Below are 17,253 nucleotides of genomic sequence, written 5' to 3'. Positions count from 1 at the left end.
GGCTATATAGGGCATTGGTGAGGCCACAGCTGGAGTACTGTGTGCAGTTTTGGGCGCCGTACTTACGCAAGGATATTTTGGCCTTGGAGGGAGTGCAGAGGAGGTTTAGTAGGCTGATGCCGAAGTTGAGGGGGTTGAACTATGAGGAGAGGCTGAATAAACTAGGCTTGTACTCATTAGAGTTTAGAAGAATGAGGGGAGATCTCATTGAGACATATAAGATGATGAATGGGATGGATAGGGTAAAGGTGGAGAGACTCTTCCCGCTCAGAAAGGACAGTAGGACTCGGTGGCACAGCCTCAAGATAAAGGGGGGGGGCGGTTTAGAACGGAGTTGAGGAAGAATTTCTTCACTCAAAGGGTGGTGAATCTCTGGAATTCTGTGCCCGTTGAAGTGGTGGAGGCTGCCTCGCTAAATATTTTTAAGACGCGGGTTGATGGGTTTTTGATAGGCGAGGGGATTAAGGGTTATGGGGAGAGGGCGGGAATGTGGAACTGAGCCACGACAGATCAGCCATGATCTTATTGAATGGCGGGGCAGGCTCGAAGGGCTAGATGGCCTACTCCTGCTCCTATTTCTTATGTTCTTATGTTCTAATAGAGTGACCAGAACTGCGCACAGTGTTCCAAGTATGGCCTTACCAATGTCTTGTACAACTTCAATAAGACGTCCCAACTCCTGTATTCAATGTTCTGACCGATGAAACCAAGCATGCCGAATGCCTTCTTCACCACTCTGTCCACTTTCAAGGAACTATGAACATATACCCCTGGATCTCTTTGTTCTGTAACTCTCCCCAGTGCCCTACCAGTAACTGAGTAAGTCCTGTCCTGGTTCAATCTACCAAAATGCATCATCTCGCATTTGTCTAAATTAAACTCCATCTGCCACTCGTCAGCCCATTGGCCCAACTGATCGAGATTCCATTGCACTCAGAGAGAACTTTCCTCACTGTCCACCGTGCCAACAATCTTGGTGTTATCGGCAAACTATCTAATCATGCCTCTGATAGTCTCATTAATATAAACGACAAACAAGTGTCTACACGAGTGGGGATCATGTCTGGTCCCCCATTAATGTGGGCGAGACCTGATGGTCTCACTGGAGGGACGAGAGCCCATTGAGGCTCCCCGGGGAGTTCGGGGTCAGGGGATGCCTGGGAGATGAATACACACACAGTAGCCCCCTCAGCACGCTGCTGCCCGCCTCTCGAGTGGGATTAGCCCCCCACACCGACCGGCGTAAATCCCCTGACAGCCCCTGTCTGTACAGAGTGCCAGAAATTCATTAAACTGAGCTCTCCTAAAACACAGGTGGCAAAAACTACCATGTTCCTGACCATTGGGCGCTGGCACGGTGGCACAGTCGTTAATTCTGTTGCCTCACAGTGCCAGAGGCCCAGGTTCAATTTCCAGCTTGGGTCACTGCCTGTACAGAGTCTGCACATTCTCCCCGTGTCTGCGTGGGTTTCCTCCAGGTGCTAAGGTTTCCTCTCACTGCCTGAAAGACGTGCTGGTTAGGGTGCATTGGCCAGGCTAAATTCTCCCTCTGTGTACCCGAACAGGCACCAGAGTGTGGTGACTAGGGGGTTTCCACAGTAACTTCATTGCAGTGTTAATGTAAGCCTACTTGTCACCCCCATAAATAAACTGAAACTTTTTTTTGGTGATAATTGTACCCAAGATGTCTCCAGGTGGGACTGGTTACCCGGCAACTGTCGGAATGGAACAGGAAGGAATAAAGAAAACAATGAGACAAAATGAAAGCAGCAGAAAAGCTGGAATGAAGGTGGAGAGTCTGATGTGAAATTGTTGAACTCAGAGCCGAGTCCAGAATGTTGTCGAGAGTCCATTCGAAAGAGGAGCTGCTGTTCCTCCAGCTCGCGTTGAGCTTCATCCAAACACTGTCACAGGACAAGGACAGCAAGGTCAGAGTGTCCACAAGGTGGGGGATTGAAATGACAAACCACAGGAAGCTCAGGGTCACCAGCCCAAGTGACCAGAAAATCCCACCCAACCTTAAACAATTTATTGGAGTTGTTTGAAGAAGTAAAATGTGCCGTGAATAAAGGGGAACCAGTGGATGTGCGGTACTTAGGTTTCCTGAAGGTATTTAATAAAGTGCCACATCAAAGACTGTGGTGAAAAATAAAAGTTCCTGGTGTGGAACGGACCAGGGAAATGTTCCATTTTACTCTGGGAGAAAAAGTGTTGGATTGGAACGAAGAACAATACAGGAACAAGCCCTTTGGCCCACCGAGTCTGCAGCAATTAGTCATCCTTATTTAGACCATTACTTGTTTCCCATGTGCAGTTTCTATCTCTCTGTTCACCTCCCGTTCATGTGTCTATCAAGATACACCTTGAATGTTGCTAATGTGCCTGATTCCACCACCTTCTCCAGCAGCGAGTTCCAGGCACCCATCACTCTCTGTGTGAAAAACTTCCTCTACACATCTTCTCGAAACTTCACCCCCTCACCTCGGACTTGTGCCCTCTTGTAGTTGATTCTTCCACCCTTGGAAAAAGCCTCTGACTATCCACCCAATCTCTGCTTCTCATGATTTTGTCAGGTGTGTCCCTCGGACAATCCCTGATGCACCAACAGAATTGCTAGCCAATTCCTGCTCCGCCGTTGGGACCCCGGGCGTTAGGGATTCAATTCTGCCCAGTGTGTCTGACCAGCTGAGACATGGAAAAGGTTTCAGTTCAGGAAAATGCAGCAAATCAGATCTTCAACTGAGCCCGAGAGAGAGAAAAACCAATGAACAGAACAGAAGGATTTGGAGAATGAGTGAAATACAGAAGATGTGACTACTTTCAATCCAAGAAATCTCTCTAATCCAGGCCAATCATCAGTACTGGGGAAAGAACTGGGTAGCACGATGACACAGTGGTTAGCACTGCTGCCTCACTGCGCCACGGACCCAGGTTCAATTCGTAGCTTGGGTCACTGTCCTTGTAGAGTTGCACATTCTCTCTGTGTATGCATGGGATTCCTCTGGGTGTTCCGGTTTCCTCCCACAGTCTGAAAGACATGCTTGTTCGGTGTATTGGCCATGCTAAATTATCCCTCAGTGTCCCCGAACAGGCACCTGAATGTGGTGACTACATTTTCACAGTAGCTTCATTGCAATGTTAATGTAAGCCTACTCGTGACACTCAAAATAGTGGAGGCAGGGGAGGCAATGGCCCAGTGATATTAACACGATGCTATGAATCCAGAAACTCAGCTAATGTTCTGGGGATCCAGATTCGAATCCCACCACGGCAGATAGTGGAATCTGAATTCATTAAAAAATATCTGGAATGAAGAATCTACTGATGACCATGAAACCATTGTCAATTGTCGGAAAACCCACCCGGGTCACAAATTTCCTCTCGGGGAGGAAATCTACCTTCCTTTCCCGGCCTGGCCTACATGTGACTCCAGAGCCACAGTCATGTGGTTGACTCTCAACTGCCCTCTGAAATGGCCTAACAAGCCATTCAGTTCAAGGGCAACTAGGGATGGGCAATAAATGCTGAGCAGCCAGTGATGGCCATGTCCCACAGAGGAATCAAAAAAACTCAACACTGAATTCAGAGTAAACGGTGCAGCTCGATAATCAGTCCCAAATGTTTGATGTTATTCATTCATGGGATGTGGACATCATTGACTGGGCCAACATTCAGAGGGAGATCATGCCTAACGAATTTGATAGTATTTGTTGAGAAGGTGACCAGTTGTGTGGAGCAGTTGATGGAGTTGAAATGGATTTCCCAAAGCCTTTGACAAGGTCCCACATGGGAGAATTATAAAGAAATCAAATGCAGATGGGATATAGTGTAACTTTAATAAAGTGGATTCAAAATTGGCTCAGTTGTGGAGGGGGATAAGAAAAGGCTGCCTTTGTGACTGGAAACCAGTGTCCAGTTGTGACGACAGGGATCTGAGCTGTGTCCCCTATTATTTAGAGCTGGGGGGTCGGATGGGGAGGAAATCATAAGATGTGTATTGGAAGGATCCTTGCAGCAGTATGTAGATAGCCCGACGAGAGTGGGGGCGAGACTGGATTTCGTTCTGGGAAATGAGCCGTGTCACGTGGTTGAGGTTGCGGTAGGTGAACATGTGGCTAATAGTGACCACAACTCCGTCTACTTTAGGACACGAATGGAAAAAGATGCGTGCTGTCCTAAGGGGGGGGTGCTAAATTGGGGGAAGGCTAGATACAGCCGGATTTGGCAGGAGCTCAGGGATACAGACTGGGATAGGCTGTTGGAAGGCAAGACCACGTCAGGCATGTGGGAGTCTTTCAAGGGAAAACTGCAATGGGTGCAGGAAAGGCATGTGCCGGTTAGGAGAAAGGATGGGAAAGGTAGGATTAGGGAACCGTGGATTACTAAAGATATAGAAGACCTGGTTAGGAAGAAACGAGAGGCGTATGTCAGGTTTAAGCAGCTGGGAACGGAGAGAGCGTTGGAAGAATACAGAGAGAGTAGGAGGGATCTCAAACGGGGAGTTAGGAGAGCAAAGAGGGGGCATGAGATGGCTTTGGCAGGTAGGGTTAAGGAGAATCCAAAGGCGTTTTACTCCTATCTTAAGAACAAAAGGGTGGCTAGGGGTAAAATCGGTCCTCTCAGGGACAGACGTGGGGAATTGTGCTGAGAGGTAGAGGGAATGGGGAGATCCTGAATGAATACTTTGCGTTGGTATTCACGAAGGAGAGGGGCTTGATGTCTAGTACGGTCATTGAGGGAGTGGTAGACCAATTGAAACATCTATTGATTATGAGGGAAGAAGTGTTAGGGCTTTTAGAGGGCATTAAAACCAATAAATCTCCAGGGCCTGATTGCATTTATCCTAGGCTGCTTAGAGAGGCGAGGGATGAGATTGCTGGGCCTCTGAAGCAAATCTTTGTCTCTTCTTTGTTCACAGGTGAGGTCCCAGATGTCGTACTAGGGCTGCTCTTGGTTGTTCGAGATTGGCCTAGTGCTTCATGTCGTTAGTGTGTGCCTAAACTGGACCAGATACTGGGCAAGACGACAGTTCAGTGACTATCACTGATTGCTGTGCAGACACATGGATTTGGGCCGGTGTCTGTGGGAGTTTGCGCATTCTCCCCGTGCTTGCATGGGTTTTCTCCGGGTGCTCTGGTTTCCTCCCACACCCCAGAGATGTGCTGTTAGGCTGATTGGCAGTAATAAATTGTCCCGAAATCAGTTTCCCTCAATCTGGATGGCCATAAAACATTAGACAGGGGTCATGGGTGGAGAGGTGGACTGGTGGTGTTGAGATGGTGTGGCGGGCTCGTTGGGCCGAAGGGCCTGTTTCCCGGGCTGATTTTGTTGTTTGTTCTTTGTTCTTTATCAATGTTTATGCCTTAAGGGTCCGCAATGGCACCCCCGCGCTCCCACCGGTATGCTCTCCTGGCCTACCATGGCCAGTTTGTTATTGGTAGGCAACCCATTGAGGTGACGCTTGACACCAAGGATGGTGTTGGGTTGTCATCGCCCAGACTCATGGGAACGCTGGTTATTGGGAGGGGGTGGGGAGCTGGGATGAATAATTGGACAAAATGTTTCTCTCTCTCTGCCACCATCCAATGACCCCCATCCCAACCCCATGACCCCCCATCCACCATCATTTTGAAACTCCTGCTGAAAAAAGCAGTTTTTACACAAATTCAGCTCTTAGAATCTGTTTGGGAGAATCCCACCCAGGGGTACCATTAGCATACACACGGGGCAAGGTTGGTGTAGGAAAATGCTTTGTTAAGATAGCGGCGCAGGCTCCTTGGGCCAAAGGGCCTGTTTCCCATGCTGAGTTGTTCTTCGTTCTTTGTGTGCGTGAAGTTTTAAAGTTATTTTTCAATCTCCAATACCACAAAGTCAATCTAGATTCATAAAGAAATGATTGCCCTCTATTCATTGGATGAGTTGTCCATCTGGTGAACAAATAGCATCTCCAGAACCCAATAATCACCAATCTTCATTGTGGCTCAGTCATCACGTGGATGGTTTTTACCTGAGATCTCTGCGTCTTTTCCATGGCACGTTAAGACAAACACATGCCGAGGTAGATGGGGACACAGTAGTATCGTCACTAGATTTGTAATCCAGAGACCCAGGTACAAATCCCACCACGGCCACTGGTGAAATTTGATTTCAATAAAAATCTAGAATTAAAAGTCTAACAATGACCATGAAATGATTGCCAATTGTTGGAAAAACCTATTTGGTTCATTAATGACCTTTAGGGATGGAAATCTGCCATTTTTACCCGATCTGGCCAACATGAGACTGCAGATCTCCAGGTGTGTGGGTGACTCTCAAATGTGCTCTGAAATGGGGGGCAGTTTGGGATGGACAATAAATGCTGGTTGCAGCCAGCAACACCCACATCACATAAATGAATAAAAAATATACAACAAGAGAAAGAACAAGTAGATTATTTGATCCAGGTGGAAAGTTGTTTGTTTATCTTATTTTATTAACATGTTAAAGGTTGGAATGATTTATCCAGTTTCTGGCATGAAGTCAAATTGCTGCATATTTGTTGAAGCTAACAATGAAATAGCAATCGATTACGGGATGTTTTGCTCTTTGTTTCTATTCCCGGAGCCAGCTGGGCATGTTTTAAATTCTATTTGTTTCCCCAGCAACATTTCAAGATCAGAGTGATGGGATATTTCAGCGCTGACTTGAATTCGTTACAGAATTTATTTTGAGTTGCTGCATAAATGCAGGTATTTGTGCAAGAACTCAAAAGCTGAAGCATAAAACCGATTTCTTGTAGGACATCAAAAATGCCAAATGATACATTATCGTGCATCATGATAATTCGCAAGTGTATAGAATTCACCAGAAACACCACCCAGAGCAAGATAAAATTTCCCGAGATGACAAAGAGTAAAATGATGGAATTTCTTCGCTTCTCAATTTCAGGATCACTGGGATTCTTCCCACTGCTGTGGAGCTGGAGTCTCCTCCGGGCCCCGCTCGATACCAGAATGTGTCTAACAGTCAGCGCATTGAGCAGAAGGATCAGAAAGAAAGGAACAAACGGAGTTAAAATATAATGTATTGTTTCTACTGCTCCCCATACCCTAGAAAAAAGAAAGGTGTCTAACACGTTACAAAACGAAGGAACATTAAAGAGTAGATATTCACTGGTCAAAATAAAATACCAGAAAGTATTTTTTAATAAGAACAGCACCGTCATGCTTCCCACAACTATGGTCGCTGTTCTCTCTGTGCAATATTTTGCTTTCAACTTCTGACAACAAATTGCCACAAATCGATCAAAGGTAAAAGCAACTGTGTACCAGACTGAACAGTCAGTTATTGCATAAAGCAGGACGCCATGTATATTACATAATTTAATGTTCCGTACAAAAAGGAAGTGTGTGGCGTGAGCAATGGGAATCTGTCTGAGTATCACATCAACTATAATAACCAGTAGATCTGCCACTGCCATGGATACCAGGTATCGAGCGACACATTTCGAGAGACCACATCGTCCTTGAGATAGGATCACAATCGTCACTAAGTTCACTGTAAGGGAGTTTGCAAAAGAAAAAGCAGCAGTATTCAATGAGATTTCAGTCTGAAATTAGAATTTTCATTACGTCATACACTGAGAGTGTCTCCTTTGTGAGAGTTTCTCCTGTTAGAGACAGGCATTGCAAACGCAGCAATGGACTGTGAAATAAAGAACCAAACAGGATCAAACTATCCATAATAGATACATAATCTAAGTTCTTAAAGTTAAAATGCATTTATTCGTGTCACAAGTACACTTACATTAACACTGCAATGAAGTTACTATGAAAAATCCCCGAGTCGCCAGACTTCTGCACCTGTTCGGGGACACTGAGGGGGAATTTAGCACGGCCAATGCACCAAACCAGCACGACTTTCAGAATCTGCTGCAAACGTTAAGAAATGTCATTCCTGAGATGGGGGATTGCTGCTCCATCTTGTAGAAAATAACAAGCTATTGTTTGTGAAAGCAGCAATCACCCAAACTTGGAAAGAACTGAAAGCTGTGTAGAATTGGGCTTTCACTGTAATAGATATCAGGCTGCTGTTGCCTGGGAGGGAGATTTGGGGCGTGGATATTCCTGTGATCACTGCTCACCGATTGTTAGAAGAAAGTGCACAAATGTGGAAACAGTACGGATTCACAGTCCAGTTCAGCGCTGGGCCATCAAACTCTCCTCCTCCCCACACTCCATTGAGTCAGAGCTTGTCCAGGGAACAGCTTTGCCGAGGCAGATTGTTCAGGGGAGATTAAAGTTGGCATTATTGGAAGAGGAACATAGAAATCTCAGCATCCTTGCCAACAGAGCCACATCAGGCAACATCCATGGACAACTTATCCAATTAGTGTGTGAAAAATGATCGGGTATTTTGCTACACTTTCAGACTAACTCAGAAACGTGGAGGTGAAACGTGCTACTTCTAGATGCGGTGCCCCGTGTGATGATGCACGCACAAGCCCAGTCCCATTTCCCAGCACTTCCTGCATTGTGTTGGATGCAATGGTGTTTGCAGTGTTCCTCTAAATGCTTCTTAAGTATTGTGAAGGGGAGAGGGAGGGGGGGCCGGGTAAGATGCTGTGTCAGCAAATCCGTGCAAATTCAGTGGTCTCCTTCTGCACGGCAGGGATTTGATGTTCAACTCTTTGTCTGCATATTTATCACAACTCTGTCACATTGCTGCTCTACATCTGAAAATGTGTGCAGAATAAAGACTTGGAAATGCAAAAAAAGTCTTGAAAACATAACTGAGCAAAGAGCAACATGCAGTTTTACATCAGGCATTGTGTCCAAATGATGTGTTAAACTATCAAAGCTTGCTATGTCCTGGTACAGCAAGCATCAGAATTTTATTCCGTGTCCTGACTTGGGAATATACTGCTGTTCCTTCATGGTTTCCGAGTAAAAGTCCGTGGATTCTGGAATTGCTGGCGTTCCGATATCACAAAATATAGCAGCAGAGGAAAAGCTGCTTCATCTGCACCATCCCAAGAGCAAGAACGATTGGGCAATAAATGCTGAACACACAGATGCCCACGCCAATTCAGTAAAAGAAAGAAACATCTGGCAAAGTGAGGAGGTGATCGTGTAACAAACAGAATTAGGCAGATATGTTCCAGTGTGACACATGGAGACAGATACATAGAACACACTGAACATGGCAAATTGCGATTTAGCTCACAAAATCTCTGTCAATCCAATGTGTTTCCCATAAATACTGGTTATATGGAAGAGCGTACATTATTGCAGGAGATTAAGTGATCAATGATTATTACTTTTACAGAACATTCGTTATTTTATTGAGAGTTTATCTAATGTCAGCTGATTTTGTGGGTTTCTGGATTAAAATGTGGCCCAGCGGGAACTTTTCCAATAAGTTCATACTTCATGTTTCTTCACCATCAACAGCACTCATTCAGCATATGTTACTTACCAGGACCATCAATGAGCTGAGAGAGTGAAAGGAATCCGGAGGTACAGAGGAGAAATGCCACAGTTAAACATGATGCATGGAGTTAACAGCGACACTTACAGGGAACGCCAAGAGCAGCGATGATGGGATAATATATCTTCTGCACTTCCCAGAGTGTGAGTAGCACACGGATGGTTATTGAGAATTCCCGAAGCATGTTTCGACTTTGGCAGCAGAGAGTGAACCAGTCAGCACTCGAGGTTACTGAGGCATTGTGGAAGGACATTGAAAGAAGCCTCACATTTATGTGGGAGTGGAATCCACAGAGAGGAGTTTCTCTGGGGATTAAAATTACTGATAATGAATAAACAAACACAATGTTTTCAATATTTCAATTCTAACCCTCTGAGATTTTCAAAAATGCAGCTAAGCAGACACTGGACGGACAGAAAGGGAAAGCGTTCAACAAATAACAACAACCAAAGAACAAAGAATTTACAGGGCAGGAACAGCCCTTTGGCCCTCCAAGCCTGTACCGACCATGCTGCCCGACTGAACTCAAACCCTCTCCCCTTCCGCAGATCATATCCTCTATTCCCATTCTATTCATGGATTTTTCAAGACGCCCCTTAAAACTCACTGTTGTATCTGCTTCCATTAATTCCCCCAGCATGGGTTCCAGGCATCCACCACCTTCTGTGTCAAAAATCTGCCTCGTATATCTCCTTTAAACCTTGCCCCTGGCACCTTAAACCTCTGCTTCCTCGTAAGTGACTCTTGCACCCAGGGAAAAAGCTTCTTACTGTCCACCTGGTCCATGCCTCACAATCTTGTTGTTCATCCATCAGGACCTCGACACCATGAGTCATTTTGAGGCTGGTTGCGGTGTGTCCGAAGATGACTGATCAGGGCCAATTCGGGTATGGAATGTCCTGGCACATATTGGGCAGATTTGTGTGGGCACTGTAGTTGTTGCGCTGGTGGCTCTGGATTTGTGCAACTGGTGTTTAAGTTGTGCTTCAGCACTGCACCTTGCTTCATAAGCTTGACAGCCTTTGTGGGTGAGGCAGCAGCAGGTAGGGCGGTTTTGTGCCAGTCTTTCCCAGGTGGTCGTGTTTATGTCAAGCGACTTCAGGGAGGACTTTAGTGTGTTTTTGTAATGTTTCCTCTGCCCTCCATGCGAGCGTCTTCCAGCAGGGAGTTCCCCAAAAAGGAGCTGCTTGGATATGCGCTCGTCCAGCAAATGGATGATGTTAGCGCGAGTGGGCGGACACGATCACTCCGGACTCAGGGTCAGGTTCAACAGCGGGACAGCTTTATTTTAACGTCGACGGAGGTGCAGTCAGGACAGACAGACCGAACTGTCCCGAAAGCACTCTAAAGACCCGCCGCAATGGGTTACAGTTATACCTGAACTCCAATACATTGTACAATTCAAATACTAATGTTTTGTTTCCAGTATTCGACTCTGACCATCCTGTTTCGATGTCTTCAAGTATTGTAACGATGTTTTTAAGTGTGTGTTAATGGTTTCTGTCTGATGGGTTTATTAATGGTCTAGAATCTCCGGGGTTTGAACAATGGGTGTTTGACTGATCTCAGGAAGTTTGTGGGGCCAGGGATGCTTCCTTAGTTATGCTAATCCTTAGGTTTCTCCATAGAGGGTTGCTTGATTAGAGCAGAGGTGTTGATTTGGTTGGATGGGGGTGTACTTTTTAATTTCCATCCTGTAGGTGCCATCCTGTCCGCTTCCCTTTGTGTGCGAGCCCTCATTTGCATTCTAAAAGCATGTCCTTGCCTGCGAGTCTGTGTCTGTTCCCTTGTGACCTTTAGTGGGGAGGCTCTGAGTGCAACTTTAGTCTGCTTCCATATTGTGTACCCAATTTCAGAAAATTTATTGTCCGATAACAATGACATGACCTGCCCACCGGGTCTGTGCTCTCATCAGCCATGTGTGGACTGATGGTAGACTTGCCCCAGAGAGAACTTCAGTGTCTGGTACTTTGTCTTGCCATCTAATGTGTAATATTCTGTGAAGACAAGTCATGTGGAAATGATTGAGCTGTCTTGCATGCCTTCGATAGACAGTCCACATTTCACAGGCATACAGGACGGTAGTGAGTACCGCGGTGCTGTAGACCTTCAGTTTTGTTTGTGAGCTGATTCCTCGACATTCCCATACAGTGGAGCGCAGTCTACCGAAAGCAGAACTTGCCTTTGCTATTCTGCAGTTAACTTCTGTATCAATAGTCACTGCTTGGGAGAGGGTGCTGCTAAGATCAGTGAACTGGTCCACTGCCTGTAGTTTCTGTCCTTTGATTGTGATTATGGGTTCTGTGTACGGTACATGAGGAGCAGGCTGGTGCATGACTTCAGTCTTTTTAATGTTGATGGTGAGTCCAAAGTTGTCACAAGCTGTGGAAAATTTGTCCATACTGACTTGTATCTCTGGCTCTGAGCCAGTAAACAGGGCGCAGTCATCGGCAAAGAGGAAGTGTCTCAGAACCATCTCCTTCACTTTGATAATGGCTTGAAGTCTCCTCAGGTTGAAGAGTTTCCCATCCACTCTGTACTTGAGGCTGATTCCAGCAACACTGTCCTGGAATACATCATTCAGCATGGCAGTAAACATCATGCTGAACAGTCTGGGTGTTTGACACCATTGGTGACTGGGAAAGCCTTCAAAGTTTCTCTGCCGTCCAGTGCTCTGGCCATCGTACCATCATGGAACTGGCATTCCATCTGAATGAATCTGGGGGGGCAGCCGAACATTGACATGATCCTCCACAGGCCTTGTCGGCTGACAGTGTCGACTTCTATCAGGTCACCCCTGAACCTCCGTCATTCCTGTGGGAACAAACAAACTTTCTTCAACTTCCATATTCTCATAACTGATGCCCTCCATACCAGACAACATCCTGGTAAACCTTTTCTACACCCTCCCCAAAGCTTCCACATCCTTCTGGTAGTGTGGTGACCAGGATTGAACTCTATATTCCAAGTGCGGCCTCACTAAGGTTCTATAAAGCTGCAACATGATTTGCCAATTTTTAAACTCAGTGCCCCGGTCGAGGAAGGCAAGCATGCCGTATGCCTTCTTGACTACCTTCTCCACCTGCATTGCCTCTTTCAGTGACCTGTGTACCTGTACACCCAGATCCCTTTCCCTATCAATACTCTGCCATTTACTGTATATTTCCTATTTGTATTAGACCTTCCAAAATGCATTCCCTCACATTTGTCCAGATTAAACTCCATCTGCCACATCTCCACCCAAGTCTCCAACTAATCGATATCCTGCTGTATCCTCTGATGGTCCTCATCGCGATCCACAAATCCACCAACCTTTGTGCTGTCTGCAAACTTACCAAACAAACCAGTTACATTTTCCTGCAAATTATTTATATATAAATAATTATAACATTATAATAAATTATTATATAATTAATAAAAATTATAATAATTATTATATAATAAATAATTATAAATAAATAAGAGCCAGAAGGGGACATGAGAAGGCCTTGGTGGGTAAGATTAAGGAGAATCCCAAGGCCTTCTACAAATATGTGAAGAGTAAAAGGATGAGAAGAGAAGGGATTGGACCGATAAAAGGTGAAGGGGGAAAAGTCTGTGTGGAACCAGAAGAAATGGCAGAGGTGCTTAATGAGTACTTTGCCTCGGTATTCACGGTGGAAAGTGATCTGGGGGGTTGTACTACAGGTTTGCGGCAGACTGAAAAGATTGAGTATGTGGATGTTAAGAAAGAGGATGTGTTGGAACTTTTAAATTCTATCAAGATAGATAAGTCACCGGGACCGGATGGGATGTACCCCAGGTTACTGTGGGAGGTGAGGGAAGTGATTGCAGAGCCCCTGGCGATGATCTTTGCGTCGTCGATGGTGATGGGAGAGGTTCCGGAGGATTGCGAATGTGGTTCCTATTTTCAAGAAAGGGAACAGGGATAGCCCGGGAAATTACCGAGCAGTGAGTCTAACCTCAGTGGTTGGTAAGTTGATGGAGAGGATTCTGAGGAACAAGATTTATGAGCATTTGGAGAAGTTTAGAATGATCAGAAATAGTCAGCACGGCTTTGTCAAGGGCAGGTCGTGCCTTACGAGCCTAGTTGAGTTCTTTGAAAATGTGACTGAACACATTGACGAAGGAAGAGCGGTGGACGTGGTTTACATGAACTTCAGCAAAGCGTTTGATAAGGTCCCCCATGCAAGACTTCTTGAGAAGGTGGGAGGGCATGGGATCCAAGGGGCTTTGGCCTTGTGGATCCAGAACTGGCTTGCCTGCAGAAGGCAGAGAGTGGTTGTGGATGGGTCTTTTTCTGCATGGAGGTCGGTCACCAGTGGAGTGCCCCAGGGATCTGTTCTCGGACCCTTGCTGTTTGTCATTTTCATAAATGACCTGGATGAGGAAGTGGAGAGATGGGTTAGAAAGGTCACCAACGATTCGAAGGTTGGTGGTGTTGTGGATAGTCTGGAGGGATGTCAGAAGTTGCAGTGAGACATAGTTAGGATGCAAGACTGGGCGAAGAAGTGGCAGATGGACTTCAACGTGGATAAATGTGTAGTGGTCCATTTTGGCAGGTCCTTTGGGATGAAGGAATACAATATCAAGGGTAGGAGTCTTAGCAGTGTTGAGGAGCAGAAGGCCTCGCAGGTGGAGGATGTGGTCAAGAAGGCGTATGGTGTACTGGCCTTCATTAATCGAGGGATTGAGTTTAGGAGTCGGGAGGTAATGCTGCAACTTTATAAGACCCTTGTCAGACCCCACTTGGAGTACTGTGCGCAGTTCTTGTCGCCTCACTATACGAAGGACATGGAAGCTATTGAGAGGGTGCAGAGGAGATTTACAAGGATGTTGCCTGGATTGGGAGGCATGCCTTATGAAGATAGGTTGAGGGAGCTGGAACTCTTCTCCCTGGAGAGACAAAGGTTGAGAGGCGACTTGATAGAGGTTTATAAGATGTTGAGAGGAATAGATAGGGTGGATTCTCAGAGGCTATTTCCCAGGGCTGAAATGGTGGCTACGAGAGGACGCAAATTTAAGTTGCAGGGAAGCAAGTACAGAGGAGATGTTTGGGGTAAGTTTTTCACTGAGAGGGTGGTGAGTGAATGGAATCGGCTGCCGTCGGTGGTGGTGGAGGCGAACTTGCTGGGGGCTTTTAAAAGGCTTCTGGATGTGTCTCTGGGATCTAATGGGATTGAAGGTTATAGATAGGTCTATGGCTTAGTAGGTTTCAATGTGATCGGTGCAACTTGTGAGCCGAAGGGCCTGTTTGTGCTGTAGTGTTCTATGTTCTCAAAGCCTCCACATCCTTCTGTTAGTCTGGCAACCAGAATTCAACACTATATTCCAAGTTCAGCCAAACTAAGGTTCTATAAAGCTGCAACATGACTTGCCAATTTTTAAACTCAGTGCCCCAGCCGATGAAGGCAAGCATGCTGGATGCCTTCTTGACTACCTTCTCCACCTGCATTGCCACTTTCAGTGACCTGTCTACCGAGACACCCAGATCCCTTTGTCTATCAATACTCTGAAGGGTTTTGCTATTTACTGTATATTTCTTATCTGTTTTAGACCTTCCAAAATGCATTACCTCACATTCAGCCCATCAAGTTTGCACTGACAATCCCACTCAGGCCCAAACCACAAAACCTTGCATATTTACCCTGTTAGAGTCGGGGGCTAAGAGGCAATTCAGTGTGGCCAGCCAACCCAAACCGCACACCTTTGGCCTTTAGGAGAATGTGCAAACTCCAGACAGACTGTCAACTGAGACTGAGTCTTTCAAGGGAAAACTGCAATGGGTCCAAGAAAGGCATGTGCCAGTTAGGAGGAAGGATGGGAAAGGTAGGATTAGAGAGCCGTGGATTACGAGAGATGTAGAAGACCTGGTTCGGAAGAAACGAGAGGCGTATGTCAGGTCTAAGCAGCTGGGAACGGAGAGAGCGTTGGAGGAATACAGAGAGAGTAGGAGGGATCTCAAAAGCGGAGTTAGGAGGGCAAAGAGGGGGCATGAAATGGCTTTGGCAGGTAGGATTAAGCAAAATCCAAAGGCGTTTTACTCCTATGTTAGGAGCAAAAGGGTGGCTAGGGGTAAAATTGGTCCTCTCAGGGTCAGACGAGGGGAGTTGTGCTTGGAGTCTGAGGGAATGGGGGAGATCCTGAATGAATACTTTGCGTCGGTATTCACGAAGGAGAGGGGCTTGATGTCTGGTACGGTCATCGAGGGAGCTGTAGACCAATTGAAGGAACTATCGATTACGAGCGAAGAAGTGTTATGGCTTTTCGGTAGCAATAAAACTGATAAATCTCCGGGCCCGATGGCATTTATCCTAGGCTGCTTAGGGACGCGAGGGATGAGATTGCTGGGCCTCTGATGCAAATCTTTGTCCCTTCTTTGGACACAGGTGAGGTCCCAGAGGACTGGAGGATAGCGAACGTGGTACCATTGTTTAAAAAGGGTAGGAGGGATAGCCCGGGTAACTATAGGCCGGTGGGCTTAACGACAGTGGTAGGCAAGTTGATGGAGAGGATTCTTAGGGATCGGATGTATGAGCACTTAGAGCGTTGCGATCTGATTAAGGATACGCAGCATGGCTTTGTAAAGGGGAAGTCTTGCCTTACGAATCTGGTTGAATTTTTTGAGGAAGTGACAAAAACGGTCGACAAAGGATGATGTCGTCTATATGGATTTCAGTAAGGCATTTGACAAAGTCCCTCATGGTAAGTTGGTAGAAAAGATTAAGGCTCATGGGATACGTGGCCAGCTATCTAGATGGGTGGAGAACTGGCTTGCAAAGAGGAAACAGAGAGTAGTAGTGGAAGGGTCCTTGTCTAGCTGGAGGTCTGTCACTAGTGGTGTGCCGCAGGGCTCGGTACTGGGACCTCTTTTTGTAGTGTATATAAATGACTTGGAAGAGGGGGTAGGTGGTGTGATCAGCAAATTTGCAGATGGCACCAAGATGGCTGGATTGGCGGGCAGTGAGGAGCAGTGTCTGGCAATACAACGGGATATTGATAGGCTGGTATATTGGGCAGATACATGGCAAATGGAGTTTAATCCGGATAAATGAGAGGTGATGCATTTTGGCTGGAATAATGTAGGGGGGAGTTACATGATAAAGGGGAAGCCCGTAAGGAATATAGAAACCCAGCGAGACCTGGGGTGCAAGTGCACAAGTCTTTGAAGGTGGCAGTGCAAGTGGAGAAGGTTGTGTAGAAAGCCTATGGTATGTTAGCCTTTATAGGAAGGGGTATAGAATATAAGAGCTGGAGTCTAATGTTGCAGTTATACAGAACGTTGGTTCGGCCGCATTTGGAGTACTGCGTCCAGTTCTGGTTGCCTTACTACCGGAAGGACATGGAGACTCTGGAGAGAGTGCAGAGGAGGTTTACCAGGATGTTGCCTGGTATGGAAGGACTGGGTTATGAGGAAAGATTGAGCAAATTGGGGCTGTTTTCCCTTGAAAGAAGGCAACTGAGGGGGGATCCAATCGAGTAATGTAAGATTATGAAGGGTATAGATAGAGTAAACAGAGGTAAACTATTTCCTATGTTACAGACACACAGTACGAGGGGCCATGGGCTTAAGGTGAGGGGGGAGAGGTATAACACGGATATTAGAGGGAGGTTTTTCACACAGAGGGTAGTGGGGGTATGGAATGCTCTGCCAAGCAAGGTGGTGGAGGCAGGCACACTGGAGTTGTTTAAGAGTAACTTAGACAGGCACATGAGTGGGTTGGAGATGGGAGGATATAGGAGATTGTTTTAAATAAAGTTCATAGACAGTGGGACGACCCTGGT

Source organism: Carcharhinus amblyrhynchos, chromosome 33, assembly GCF_965287045.1.
Source record: "Carcharhinus amblyrhynchos chromosome 33, sCarAmb.v2.hapA, whole genome shotgun sequence".
In the NCBI taxonomy this organism is placed as follows: domain Eukaryota; kingdom Metazoa; phylum Chordata; class Chondrichthyes; order Carcharhiniformes; family Carcharhinidae; genus Carcharhinus; species Carcharhinus amblyrhynchos.
The sequence above is the reverse complement of the archived record's forward strand: the minus strand, read 5'-3'. Positions refer to the sequence as shown.